We start from the raw sequence: 14,389 nt of genomic DNA, 5'->3' as shown, positions 1-14,389 counted from the left end.
CATTGGTGATTGAACTCAGTCTCCAGCCCCTCCCCCCTCCCCAGAGAGGGACTGAAAGTTCCAACTGTGTCACATGATTGGTTCCCCTGGCAACCAGCATCCATCTCTAGGAGCTTTCCAAAAGGCCCCCTTTACATAAACTCAAATGTTGTTGAAATGGGCTGGTTATGAATAACAAAAGACGTTCCTTTCACCTTTAAGGCTACAGAGCTATTTCAGGAACTAGAGACAAAAAAAACAAATATTATAGCAAAAGATGCTCCTATGACCGCTATCATTCAGGAAATTACAAGGATTTTTTAGGAGCTGTGTCAGGAACCGGGTGCAAAGATCAAATATATACTTCTTATATCACAATATCACACCTACGGACAAATAAGATGATGGAATCAGAGGATAAGGAATTAAAAATGAAAACTATGATAAAGATGTTAAAGAACCTACAGCAAAATATGGGTATGGAGGAAGAAATAGGGAATTTCAGCAGAAATATGATCACCATTATTTTTAAAATAAACACCCAAATGAAGTATAAATAAATCTGCTCCAGGGAGGGGAGCATCTCTCTCTTTATTACCTAGAATGAAGAGACACCTCAGTCTTTCCCTGCCAGAGGAGAAATGGACAAGGTTGTCAGCTTCCCTTATATAAGATCAGGGCCTCCCAATCCTGGGGTTCCTCTGCTATAACGTGGCCCACTGTCTGTGCAGGCAGCATCCGTCCCTCATCATGTCGCCCTGTGGGAATTGGTGTAGAGGAAGCTATGTAACAATGTTACTCTGCTATTGCTATGAGTCATGGACTATTTCTTATCTTCTGCCAGTACCTATGAAAACCGTGACAGGCTAACTCACTGGCGTGCAAGCAGAGTAAAATCAAATCTCAGATCTCTTCACAGTTCCTGACTTAACAAAGATAAAGAAAAAAAGCTTATAAGGAACCAGGGGAAAAATACACATTGCATACAGGGATCTAATGATAGGAATGATGGCTAACTTCTCATCAGAAACATGGTAGGCCAGAACACAATGGAACATCAATTTAAAGTGCTAAAGAAAAAACAGCTATCAACCTACGGTTCTGTATCCTATTAAAAACGTATTTTAACTAGAAAGCCAAATAAAGATGTTTTCAAGTAAACAAAATCTGAGACATTTTGCTGCCAACAGACACAGACTACAAGAAAAGTGAAGAAATTCTTCAGGATGAAGGAAATGTTACAAGATAAAAACTAGAGGGCCCTGAGGCCTAATGGTTAAGTTCGGTGTGCTCCACTTCAGCAGCCCAGGTTCAGTTCCTAGGCACGGACCTACACCACTCATCAGCAGCCGTGCTGTGGCAGTGACCCACATACAAAATAGAGGAAGATTGGCACAGATATTAGCTCAGGGGCAAAAAGGAAAAGGAGGAAGATTGGCAACAGATGTTAGCTCAGGGCAAATCTTCCTCAGCAGAAAAAAAAAAGATGAAAATTAGAATCTACAGAAAGAAACAAAGAGAACTGGAAATGATAAATATATGGGTAAATATAAAAAGATTATTTTCTTTCTTGTATTACAGTCATGCCCCACTTAATGAGGGGGCTATGTTCTGAGAAATGTGTTGTTAGGTGATTTCGATGGTGTGAGAAAATCAGAGAGTGTACTTGCACAAACCTAGATGGTCTAGCCTACTACACACCTAGGTTATATGGTACTAATTTGTGGGACCACTGTCTTATATGCGATCCATCATTGATTGACAAGATGTTATGCAGCACATGACTGTAAATGATTCAGAAGTCAACTGACAATTTAAATAAAAACATTAATGTATCAGGGGACTTATAACACATGTAGAAGTGAGGTATTATGACAAGAAAAGCACAAAGCACAGGAGAGAAATGTTGTGAGGTTCTTCTATGTGAAGATTTATAATATTAACTCAGAGTGATAGCCAGTATAGGATATAAAAATAATTACTAGAAAAAAAAGAAGTCAGGAAAGTAAGAAAAAAATAAACAAAAAACAGAGGGGACACATATAAAACAAATAGCAAGATTGAAAAATTATCAAATAATTACAGTAAACACTCTTACTAAAAGGCACAGCTTGTCAAAATGGCTAAGAAATGAAGACCCAACTACACGTTTAGAAGAAACACACTTTAAATATAAAAACACAGAGGGGTTGAAAGTAAAAGGATCGAAAAAAATATCCTATGTAAACACCAAACCTGAGAACACTTGGTGTGGTTATATTAATTTTGGACAAAGTAGACTTCAATACAAGGAGTATTCCTGAAATAAAAAGTGCCATTTTATAACGATAAAAGGATCAACTCATCAAGAAGACAATCCTAAACTTTTATGAATCTAACAACAGAACTTCCAGAAACATCAAGCAAAAATTGACAGAACCAATGGGAGAAATATAAAATCCACAATCATAGTTGAAAGTTTTAACACTCCTCTCTCAGTAATTAATAAAAATACATACAAAATCAATACATACATACATACAAAATCAATAAGGGTATAGAAGACTTAAACATTATCATTCATCTTTTTTTTTTCCTTTGAGGAAGATTAGCCCTGAGCTAACATCCGTGGCCAATCCTCCTATTTTTGCTGAGGAAGATTGGCCCTGAGTTAACATCTGTGCCCATCTTCCTCTATTTTTTATATGTGGGACGCCTGCCACAGCATGGCTTGATAAGCGGTGTTTAGTCTATGCCCAGGATCCAAACCGGTGAACCCCGGGTCGCCGAAGTGTAATGTGCCAATTTAACTGTTAGGCCACCTGGCCAGCCCCCAATCACTTGTCTTTACCAAACTGACATTATAGAATATTATACCACCAACAGTGGAATACATGTCCTTTCAAGGGCACATGGAACATTAACCAAGACTGACTATATAGACTGACTATAAGACAATCTCTAGATTTCAATGGGTTGAAATCATATAGATCATATCTTCTCAATCACAGTGGAATTAAATTAGGAATCAACAATAGTATCTTATCTAGAAGATGCCCAAATATTTGGAAATGAACCAATATACTTCTAAATAACCCATGGGTCAAAGAAGAAATCAGAGGGAAAATTAGGAAATGCTTCAAACTGAAATGGCATAAAGATAGATTAAGTAGATCAAAGTAACAAAATTCAAGTGTCCAAATATAGATCCACACATTCATGGTCAATTGGCATCTATTTGACAAAGGTATCAAAGTAATTCAACGGAGAGAGGAAAGTCTTTCTACAAATGATTCTGGAACACGTAGAAATCTGCACGGTAAAAAATGACATATTTCTCTATAAAGAAATTTTTCAACTGAGTGACAAAGAGACAAGTAAAAAAAGGGCAAAGAATCTGAATAGACATTACTCCAAATAAGATACACAAATGACCAATAAGCATATGAAAAGCTGCTCAACATCATTAGCTATCAGAGAAATGCAAATCAAAACCACAATAAGATACTACTTCACACCCATGAGGCTGGCTGTAATAAAAAAAATAATAGCGAGGATGGTGTGGGTATAGAGAAATTGGAATCCTCATGCACTGTGGGTGGGATTATAAAATGATCTAGCAGCTTTGGAAAACAGTTTGGCAGCTCCTCAAAGGTTAAACCCAGAAATACCACAAGACCTAGCAATCACACTTTTGGGGTATATACCCAAGAGAAGTGACAATACATGTCCACATGAAAATTTGTACATGAATGTTCATAGGAGCCTTTTTCACGATAGCCCAAAGTGGAAACAACCCAAATGTCTGTTAACTGATGAATGAATAAATAAAATGTAGTATATCCAAACAATGGAATATTATTCATATCATACTGATATATGATACTATGATATGGATTAACTTTGAAAACATGCTAAGTGAAAGAACTCAGTGACAAAAGACCTCATAGTGCATGACTCCATTTAAATAAAATGTCTGGAATAGGCAAATCTATAGAGACGGAAAGTAAATTACAGGTTGCCTAGGACTGGAGAAAAGGAGTAATGGGGAGTGACTGCTAAAAGATATAGGCTTTCTTTTGGGGGTGATGAAATTGATTGTAGTGATGGTTGCATGACTCTACGAACATGCTTGTATTAGTCAAGGTTCTCCAGAGAAATAGAACCAAGAGGGTATCTACAGATAGACATGAGGAGATTTTTTTTTATAGGAATTGGCTCATGATCTGCCATCTGGTCCTTCAAGAAAGCCAGTAGCGTAAGTTCCAAAGGCCTGAGAACCAGCAGAGCCGATGTCCATGGGCAGGAAAAGATGGATGTCCCAGGTCAAGCAGAGAGAGCAAATTAGCCCTTCCTCAGCCTTTTCGTTCTATTCGGGCCCTCAGTGGATTGGATCACATCCACGGGCGTTGGCGAGAACCATCTTCTTCACTTAGTCTACTGATTCAAGTGCTCATCTCTTCCAGAGACGCCTTCATAGACACACCCCAAAATAACGCTTTCCCAGCCATCTTAGCCCAGTCAAGTTGACACATAAAATTAATCATCATAATACTAAAAACCATTGGATTGTGCACTTTAAATAGGTGAATTGTATGGCATGTGAAATCTCAATAAAGCTGTTACCAAAGAAAAAAAGAAGACCTTTGTACCTTACCTCACATCACACATAAAGATTAACTCAAAATGGATCGTGGACCTAAATATAAAAACTAAAACTATAAAATATCTGGAAGAAAACAAGAGGAAGTCTTTGTAACTTTGTAACTTTGAGAGAGGCAAAGTTTTCTTACAGCTTGATAAAAAGAATGGATAAATCGAATTTTGTTAAAAAGTTTTAAAATTCTGTTCATCAAAATACCCAGTTAGGAAAAAGAATAGACAATCCCCAGATTGGAAGAAAATATTCGCAAGACATATGTCTGACAAAAGAATCATATCCAGGTTATATTCAACTGTTACAAATCGATAATAAAAAGACAAACCACTCAACTAAATTAATGGCCAAAAGACTTTACAATAAAAGGTAAACAAATGGCCAATAAGCACATAAAAAGATGCTCAAATCATTAGCGCAAAATAAAACTACAAGATACCACATCACCCCCACAAGAATGGCTAAAATTTAAACACTGATAATACCAAACGTTGGCAAAGAAATGGAGCAACTGTTGTCCCCCAACTTTGCTGATGTAAAATGGTGCAAACACTTTGGAAAGCAATTTGACAGTTTCTTGTAAAATTACGCATGCACCCACCATTTAACCCAGACGTGCCTCTCCTGACTATTTACCCAAGAGAACTGAAAATGAAAGTCCACGAGAAAACTTGTACACAAAAATTTTACAGTGCTTTATTTATCATATACAAAAACTGGAAATAACTCCAGAAGTCCATGGATAAACAGTTGTGATTTATTCATGAATTGGAACACTACTCAGCAACAGAAAGAAACAACCTACTAATTTCTCACAACAACGTGGATGAATCTCAAAAACATTATATTGAAAGGAAGACGCCAAATAAAAGAAAGTATGTCCTGTATGATCCCATGTATAGGAAGTTGTAAGGAGGGCACAACTAATTTATGGGGATAGAAATCAGAACAGTGTTACCTGTTGGGTCGGGAGAAATGATTAGAAAGAGACATACAAGAATTTCCAGGAGTTATGGAAACGTTCTGCACTCACGGACTGAACATTTAAAAGTTGTGCATGATATCATTTGTAAATTATACCTCAATAAAAGGTGCTAATCAAATTCTTTTACCTTGTAGCTTAAAATCCTTTAATGGTTCTTGATCGCTCAGAACCTAAACTCCCTCCCACACCTTACAAGGCCATGACTGGTCTGCCCTCTCTATATGGACGTGATCTAGATAACCAAACCAATTTATATTAAGAGAAAGAAAAAAAATGTCACCTGATTTTAATGCTACAGGTTTCATCTGAAACCATCTGGGGGGAAGGTTATAATTTACAATTATGATAAATATAATTTTATTCTACGGCTCCTGCGTTAACTGGGGAAAGGGGGTTGAGGAGCGTGGTGGGGATGGCGACAGGAAGTAAAGCAGTTCCACAGACCTGTGTTGAGAGGCTCCTAGGGAAAATTCCGTCTTCCAGAGACGGCACGGAGGAGGAGAAACACCCAGCTCCGAGGCAGAGGGAAGTCAGAGCTCCGACTAACCCTTGGTCCCAACCTCATTCAAACTTGGTGTGGATGGTTGAACGGCAAACTGCCATTTCAGAGCAGCAAGCAATTTTGTCACAAGAAAGATGAGCACTTGGAAAGGCCTTCGGGGCAGGAGATCATTTTTTCTGGGCAAAGAATGGGGACCTTTGATGATGCATTTGCAAAGCAAAACCTCCCTCCAAAAAGGAGGGGGCTGGCCCAGTGGCGCAGCGGTTAAGTGGGCACATTCCGCTTGGGTGACCCGGGGTTTGCCGGTTCGGATCCCGGGTGCTGTGCCATGTTGTGGTAGGCGTCCCACACAGAAAGTAGAGGAAGATGGGCACGGATGTGAGCTCAGGGCCAGTCTTCCTCAGAAAAAAGAGGAGGATTGGCAGCAGTTAGCTCAGGGCTAATCTTCCTCAAAAAAAAAAAAAATTAAAAAAAACAAAAACAAAAAGGAGGTGCTAGGGAGTTGTCCTGTGGACCATGTGAAGAGAGACAAGGAGCTGCATCTCTGAACACAACTTCCTTATGTTTCTTTTCTAAATCAGGATTGGACTTAGCTGTGCCTGCAAAATGTTGCCTCTTCTTGGGAATATGTGTCTTGTTGAAACAAATGATCACAGACCAAGTTTTTCACTAGGGACGTGAGGGCAGCCTTGAGTGCTATTTGGGGACACAAATGCCACCTAGTGGTACAAGAGCTGGGGCAACAGATGCTCTTTCCTTCTCTTGCAACCCACCTGGGCGCCTTGAGAACTGCAGGCTCTGGGATTTTCTGGAGAGATTGCCTACGGTGCAGACATTGACAAAGCAGAAGGAGAGGAAGGAAGTGCTGGAAGATTTGGGGTGAAGGTTCTGACAGACGAGAGTGAGGTACCCTCACTGGGTCATCCCAGAAATACTGGGTGGGGGTGTCTTCACATCAGGGGGCAGTGAGGGGCTTAAGGGGAAGCTGGATCAGGACGAGGAGCCTCCGATGGTGTGATCTGCTTTGCTTCTGCAGGCTGGAGACGTCTGGAGACACTGGGTTACAACATTATTAAAACAGTCTTTAAAGAGAGCTTTTGTACAGAGTGCCTTTACATATGTTATTTAATTGTCAAAACAGCCCTGAGAAGTATTACGATCTTGGTTTTCCAAATGAATAAAATGAGCTTTGGGAAGCTTAGGTAGCTCATTCAAAACCACCCAGCTACTAAATGGTGGGGCTGAAGCTCACTCCTGGGCCTTCTGAGTTCGCAGCAGAGATTTCCATTGTTACGCCACCCTCTCCACCTCAAGATGTCCCTCTGGACCCCAGCTCTCTCTGCCGCTGGCTCCGCTCACCCCTGCTCACTGCAGCTAGTGTTCTTGGTTGAGTGTCTCAGAAGAGGATAAAAAACATATACCTGCACCAGGGGCTTTGCTCTGGTCTGAAAGGGATGGAAGCTCTGCCCAAGAATTTGATATAAAGGATAACCATGAATTTAAAGCTGGGCCCTGTGCTCAGGGAAGCACTTTGGTCTGTGTTTGGGTATGCAGAGGTAAGCCCTGGACCTCCTTAGGGAGGGGGAAGGACAGGAGATGGGAGCACCTTCACAGAAGACCGCAACAGAAATACGGGCATGGGGGCTGCCAGCTCGAGGACAGTGGGGATGGTCTCAGGGAGAGAGGGGCTGAGAACAAAGCACTAGGCCAGGCCTTGGGATCCTGCCCTATGGGGTGGCGAGGCCGGGAAATGCTTAGGGCGGTGGCGTCTCATATTCAGTTTTAATTGTGGTTCTCTCTGTCTGTGCTGTGATTTTTCATTCACTATCCAAACCTTTCTTTTTCTTCTCAGTTCTTCTCTTCTCACACCCCCCTCTACTGAGATTTTTGTGGCTTCTACAACAAGGACATAGAGAAACCCAATTAGTACCCTTAGGCCCCCATATTTACCCCAGGAGAAGGATTCCTTATTTTCCCAACTCACTCCACAACACACAAGAAAGAAGACAAAAACTGGAAATACAAATTAACTCTGTAAAAATACTACCAATTACACTTGTATGTTTGAACTGCTTTCTACTCCTGGCTAAGCTGGTTCCAGGGCACTCTGTGCGTTGTCTCCAACACCCAGAACTGACATCAAGTAGGTGCTTGACGAAGAAGGTTGCTGAATTAGTCATCAGGCACTGATGTGGGGAAATGTTCCAGCCTTAATGGAGCTTAAAACGTATTAGGGAAATAGACTTACATAAGCAAACAAGCAAATATATAACACGTCAGGAGGTAATCATTGTTGGAAAGAAACATAAAGCAAGGTACAGAGGCAGCCAGGAAAGGAGGTATGGTAGCGTTTGAGGGTGGAATGCTACGTTACATAAGGTGGTCAAAAAAGCTCTCTCTGATAAGGTGCCATTTGTGCAGAGGCCTCAGTGAGGAAGAGGAAACAAGCCAAGTGGATCTGTGGGGTGGAATATGCTAAGACGAGGGTGGAGTAAATAGGAAATGCACATGAAATTAGAATACTTCAGAATATGTTTGCAATGAGTTTTAATCAGTTTCAGGTAAGCGGCCAGGTGCTCTGGAGGTTACTGTAAAAACTTAGTCCCTACCTGACTGTGTTGAGGGGCGGGTTAAAACACCTGGAAAGGCCTCATCAGGACTGTGCAAATCAGGGGTCTGGGCCACCGGTCCTGGTGGAGGTTTCAAGAGAGTGGGTTACTGAGGGCTGGCATGGATGGGCCTCAATGTCTTCATGGGAAAAGTTGCCCAAGAGCCTGGATCTGAAGGTTGACTAGGAATTCGGTGATGCAGAGGAGCAGAGCGTGCTCTCCGCAGTGGGGCATGGGGTGGTGAAGGCGTAGGCTTCAGAGTTTCTAGGCCTGTCCATGCCTTAGGACAAAGACTACAGTCCTTACCATCGCTGGCCAGGCCCAGCAGAATATAGCTCCTGCCTACCCCTCCCCTGTCCCTGTGCTCTGGCCACTTAGACAAAAGGAAAGAAAACTTCCATGGCTAAAAAGGAATGCTGCCAAGGAGAAAGAAGTAGGTGACTGAGTGACTCCATCCTGGCCCTGGAAAGCGCCCCTGACTCCAGGACGTGGATACTCCCATCCCTTGGTGGGGAGACCCTCAGAGTGGAGGTGGAGGAATGAGGAACGGCAGTTTGAGGTCACTAGCCACCAAGATCATTCCTGGGCTCTGACTCCAAGTCAAGTTTTCTGAGTCATCTGCCTCCGTGTAGACCTTCCCCGGGTAGAAGATGCAGGCCTGGCTGTTCCATCTATGGATCCAGTCCTCATTGTAATGCGTCTCTTGGCCTTTTTGTTTATCTGTCTTTTGTGAGCTCCGTCTACCACCCACCAATGTGAGAAAGTACATGTTTCCCTTGCAGGCATGCTGCTTGTGTTCTCATGTTGAGTTCTGGCAAGGTGGGTGTGTATTCTCTGCAGCATGGTGATGGAGAGTTAATTCCACATGTCAATCAATCATCCATCCTCAGCTGGAACCAGGACCACAAGACGTGGACTTTCAAGCAGATACAAGAAGACCCTTAGAATTTCTTGGGTCTCGCCCTTTGGAGAATAGACGTGGACAATAGACATTTGCTGGATACTTGTCAGGGGTCAGACCCCACTTGCACTTTATGAAGTAAACAGCCCAAATTAGGACTAAACTACAGCTTGATTGATAGGTTAATGAGAATAAACTTCCCTGAGTGAAAAAACAGCTTCTTCTTAGGGAGTCGTTAAAAGGCTAGACTTTCAACAGCCCGAGAGTGTGAACTGAACTAGTTATTGTCTTCTCAAGGTTTTTTTCCAGAGCAGAAAAGAACGGCAGACATACAGCATTCTCTTCAGTAAAATGCTGACCCCTGGTGGACATTTCTTGAACTGCTTGTGTGTGTGTGTGTGTGTGTGTGTGAAGATGATTGGCCCTGAGATAACATCTGTTGCCAATCTTCCTCTTTTTGCTTGAGGAAGATTGTCACTAAGCTAACACCTGTGCCAATACTCCTCTATTTTATGTGGGACACCGCTACAGCATGGCTTGATGAGCGGTGCTAGGTCCACGCTTGGGATCCGGGCCTGTAAACCCTGGGCTGCCGAAGCAGAGTGCCTGAACTTAACCACTATGCTACCGGCACTGCCTTCACCTGCTTTTTTTATTACAGCAGGAGACCCAGAGGCAAAACATTCTTTAGAAAGCTGAACAGGGGCTGGCCGGTGTCACAGTGGTTAAGTTCTCGTGGCTCTGCTTTGGAGGTCCAGGGCTCACAGGTGCAGTTCCAGGGTGTGGACCTACGCACCACTCATCAAGCCGTGCTGTGGCAGCGTCCCACATGTAAGATAGAGGAAGATTGGCACAGATGTTAGCTCAGGGCCAATCTTCCTCACAAAAAAAAAGAAAGAAAGCTGAACATCCCTCTATTTTTAAAGCTTTCTCAGGTTTGAGGCTAAGAACCCCAACAGAGATAGAGTATTTCACTCTCTCGCCACACTTCTGAGAGCTGAGTTTAATGCCAAGTACGTTGAGATTTGCCGCTATGACTTAGGAGTTTCATAGTTATATGAAGAGAAAACACAAAACTATTTGGTTTCCCCAAGATTTGCAAAAATTTTACCCCAATTTCACGTCTACTAATATAGCACAAGTTATACCAAAAAATGGAAGTTCGAAGTGTGTCTTATCTAGACTGAGAAAGTAGAAAACCGTCTTCTACTTTCAAACCAAATTAAAATATAGTTAAAATATACCCCTGACTTGGCAAGGGGCCTTCTTCTGAAGTTAAGGACCATCTCCCTCCTTTGCCTTTACAGATACTGCCAGGAGGGGTTCACTCTGACAGAGCAGCTGGGAGGACTTGACCTTAGGGTCCTTGAGTCAGGGGCCATCTGGTCCCCAGGGTCTCGGCCCTGGCATGCTGTTGTCCGGGTCCCACCCCCAGGCCACCCCCACACCACTCTCTAGAGGTGAGGTTGGACATTCGCATCATTTTTTTTAAAGCTCCACATGTGAGCCTAATGAGAACCACAGATCCAGTCTAATCCCCTCCTTTTTTAAGTGAGAAAATGGAGGCCTAGAGACGGGATGTTGCTTGACCAAGATCATCCAGCTAATTCGTGGGGAAACCCTGACTAGACTGCGAAAGCCTTAAAGACGGGAGCCCTGTGTATTCAGTTTCAAATTTTCGAATTAGCTGTTCTGTGACTCTGTGGTCTTACGGTGTAGTCAGTCTAGAAGTGACAGAAAAGACCACACTCTTACACGCCCGCCCAACTTCCCTCTCTGTGCTTTTCTCTCTCACCTGAGCCCCCTCCCCACCCTTCCAGTCACCTCACTTTAATACGCACCCAGGCGTGATTTCCTGAGCCGCGTCCCAGGCCCTGCGTTGTATCGTTGTATCGATGAGCCAAAGATGCCCTCTGTGCCTGGCCCGAGGTTGTCGGTTTCTTCAGAGGAGGCTGAGACCTGTTACCTCAAAAGCTCACCGGCTGCCTAACTCAGATGTTTCCACATCCGATTGTTTGAAACATGGCCCAGATAAGCAGACTTTTAGCCACTTAGAGCCTGCCTGCTGTGCATTCTCCACAAAACTGCACCCAACATCTGCTAGCTATGGATAAGCCCCGGGTCATAAAGCCCCCAAGCCTCTGCAGTCCTTTGGAGCTCTCTGACCCGAGATTCTCGCTGTGCTGCTGAGTGACATCACCTAGACACATGAGCCCCTCCCCCGAGGAGTCCCTTTGACCTCCCCTCCTTCTAAGTTGCAACCCACCACTGAGGAGCCCCCAGACAGACTCCTGCAGTGAGACCTCCAGAAAGCAACCTGTCAGAGCCTCGCCCAGTGAAGTTTGTGCATGCTACTGCCACCTCCTGGTCATGTCTTTTTCCTCCATCAGCCGGCAGATCACTCAACCCTCCTGCGCCCGGGGCCTCTCACTTTTTCTAGGCCTCTTTCAAAACATCCCTGGCCTGAGTCTTCTGTCTTCTCAAATTTTCTGACCAATGGAATACATTAATCCCCACTGAGCTATCCATGGCTGTTCATCTACTCACCAAATATTTACTGAGCACCAGTGCATTGCAAGCATTGATGTAGGTCCTTGAGCTGCATCATAGAACAGAACAGGTGACTCCCCGCACGGGTGGAGCAGCTGGGCTAGCAGGATGATAAGGACTTACAGCTGTTCCTCTCTTAGAGAATGCTTTAAGCCAAAAAATAGAAGTGTCTAGAGGGGAGTGTTCGGTATTGTTAGTGAGAGAGTGGGAAGGATAATAAGGACATGGTTGGGTTTATAATTATGAGAGTCAGTTTAACAACTATGCCAGCACTTAGATGCTGCATGAGTGCTGCCAAGCTTCTCAAACTTTAACCTGCATCCAACTACCTGGAGCCCTGGTTGAGATGAAGAGCCTGTCAGTCCTTGCAGGAGGCTTGGGATTCTGCATTTTAGCTCTTCATTGATGCTGATGCTGCTGATCCGTGGACCACATTTTGAGCAACAAGGCTTTGAAGCAGATTCCTTTGAGAACTGACTCTTCCAGGACTAAGAATAGTGTTAATAATATTGCTACCCACCACAGAAGGTTACTGCAAAGATTCAATGAGATAATTCAGCTCTGTGCACTGGCAATGACCTGCATTTAGAGATGAGACTTCAAGTAACTCGTCCATGAGCACACGTCACAAACAGGGGAGCCGGGAAGTGGCTCCAGGGTTGCAGAGCTCACCTCGTCACTGTTTCACTGCCCCGCCTCTTCCTAACCTACAACCGGCTGCTTGACCTAGTTGCATGAAGTGTCTCAGCCTTGGGTTTCACCTTCTTTAACTTGAGACCAGGCTACAGAGCCTTGCAAATGTCAGCTGCTATCATTACCATTAAGCCTTGAAGGGTTTTCTGCCCTGAACTTGCTCCTTTTATCAGAATTGAAAACATATCAACTACATGCACCCTTTTGTCACACACAGCATTTCACCCATATGGTCTCATTTCATCCTTGTGTCGTCCCTGTGAAGCCTGTGTGGCTACTTTCATTCTACCCAGGAGGAAGAGAAGGCTGGGATGTCAAGGGATCTCATTGTCATCACAGGATCCGAGATCTAGACGAGGTCTTAAAGATTTTCTCTAGTCAGTTGCCTTTTAACCTGCTCAGGTTAGTTTGGTTTTAGCAATGAGATGTCTTCAAATAAAGCCGTGCAGGAAGTCCAGTTTGTGAAGCAGAGGGCTTGATGGGAGCAGGTCCGAGGGAGGGAGCCCAGCCTCCTCAGCCTCCCTTTTGCTGGGCTCCATTTCCAGGGACCGCAGAGAGGGCTCCAAGGAGCTGTCTTCCGACCCTGGTCTAAGTCAGCACTCTCCCGGAAAAAGTGAGGAACACACCCTGAAGGGGAGGTGACTCGGCCAAAATCACACAGCAAGTCGTGTCCCAGCTGGGCCTGACTCCCGGTCTCGAGACCAAGTCCAGAAGTCAGCGGAACCCGGGCAGGAGGAAAGACAGCCCTCCTTGCTCGCTGACTCCATTGCCTGAGGTGTGTTTGAGGGGCAGTCATTCTTACAGTCTTGCACTCCCACCTCGCGGGGCCAAATTCAATATCCCCCTTGTCGATCTCATCATTTCCCACATGCCCCCTTCCTGCACACCCCAGGGGAGGCAAGGCTTCTTATTTTTTAGACATTTCAAAATTGCAGACTATAATATATGTATAGAAAACTGCCTAACTACCTCCATGCCAAGAAACAGAATGTTGTCTGGACCCTCCTTCTCCCAGGACTCAGCCACCACCCAGCTTTCAGCAAGAGCACGTCCTTGCTTCTCTGTGTTTGCACCACCGGCCTGTGCCTCCCTCCACCCAACTGCTCCATTTTGCCTGCTGGGAACTTTGTGTAAATGGACACATGCTCTATTCAGACGTTTGTGATTCTTGTTCCCTACATCACATTTGTAAGATCCCTTCGTTTTGTTGAGTGCAGCTGGCTGTGGTTCATCCGTTTTCTTTGCGGTGGAGTGTTGCATTGTATGAACATCCACGATTTACGTATTCCTTCTTCTGTGACCGGTGTTTGAGTTGTTTCCAGTTGGGGGCTGTTGTGGACAATGCTGTTACACACCTTCCTGGCAGGGAGATTTGCTCTCATGTTATGCCGGGAGGGTGAGGCCCAAGGAGGAAAGGACTCTGAGAGGAGAGGCAGCGAGGCCCAGCCCCCAGGTGAGAAAGTCCCATTGGCTTCCCCATTTCCCAGCCTCTACGCCCCAAGCCTGGCAAGGCCATGAACACAGCCAGCAAAGT

General features: G+C 44.1%; 1 protein-coding gene across 1 annotated transcript in view; it reads right to left on the bottom strand.

Moving 5' to 3' along the window:
* The window catches only part of PSD4 (pleckstrin and Sec7 domain containing 4), a 43,861-nt gene extending 37,221 nt beyond the window's left edge, over positions 1–6,640 (bottom strand). The window contains exon 1 of the mRNA XM_070236189.1: positions 6,045–6,640. The gene's annotated coding sequence lies outside the window, so the exon portion shown is untranslated. The remainder of the gene's footprint in view (positions 1–6,044) is intronic.
* Between the last annotated feature and the right edge of the window lie 7,749 nt (positions 6,641–14,389).

This window comes from Equus caballus, chromosome 15 (genome assembly GCF_041296265.1).
Source record: "Equus caballus isolate H_3958 breed thoroughbred chromosome 15, TB-T2T, whole genome shotgun sequence".
NCBI classification, from domain to species: Eukaryota; Metazoa; Chordata; class Mammalia; order Perissodactyla; family Equidae; genus Equus; species Equus caballus.
This window is presented reverse-complemented; position numbering and strand designations above follow the sequence as displayed.